This window comes from Rhinopithecus bieti, unplaced genomic scaffold, assembly GCF_001698545.2.
Source record: "Rhinopithecus bieti isolate Rb0 unplaced genomic scaffold, ASM169854v2 scaffold_26302, whole genome shotgun sequence".
Classification (NCBI taxonomy): domain Eukaryota; kingdom Metazoa; phylum Chordata; class Mammalia; order Primates; family Cercopithecidae; genus Rhinopithecus; species Rhinopithecus bieti.
Window position 1 is genome coordinate 1,297,408 of NW_016812027.1, and position 776 is coordinate 1,298,183.

Below are 776 nucleotides of genomic sequence, written 5' to 3' on the forward strand. Positions count from 1 at the left end.
CTGCGCCCCTCCGCCCCTCCCGCCGCTCCCCGAGCTCTCCCGACTGGGCAGAGCGTGCCCGCGGCTCGGCTCCGCCGCGGGGCCCCTGTGCGCGGCAGCTGGCACCGCGTCTCGGCGCCCTCCCCTCCTCCGCTGTCCAGAGGCCTCGTCTCTTCTGCACTCATCCCGACGCCGCCCCCCAGCGCCCCAGCCCCTCTTCCCCTGAAGGGCTGTGTAAGCCTCTCGCTTTTCACCAACACATTTTCACACATCCCAGAGCTAAAAACCAGGAGGCCCCTCCCGAAATGGCAGGGGCCCTACAGCCCAGGCCCATCCACCGCATTTGCTCGCCTGTCAACACACCCGGGGAGTGATGGAGAGACCTCATGGGTCCGTCCTCTTCCCGCAGCCCCACCGCCTACTTCGAAGGCTGAGTTGGATGGTGACCCAGTCTTTGGAAGAAGCCCATTCCATGTCTACTCATCGTTTGGAAGTTCATGCCAAGGGATGGGAGGCCCTGCGGAGGAAGGCACCCTTGAACACATACGTTCCCCTAAGATCCAAGGAAAGAACAGAAAGAAGCTGTCTGATGGTTCTTGGCTTTCTCCCCCGTTTTCACCTCTTCCTTGGGTGCCACTAAATGTTCATGCTGATTTCTACCCCATCCAGCCGCCCATGTCAACTGCTCTTCCTCACATTCTGGGCTGGGCAGTCAACAAGGCCTTTCCTCATTCTCCTTGGTGAGGCATGCACAGACTGAGCTGTGCTGGAGGAGAGGAAGAATGCTTTTAGAAGGA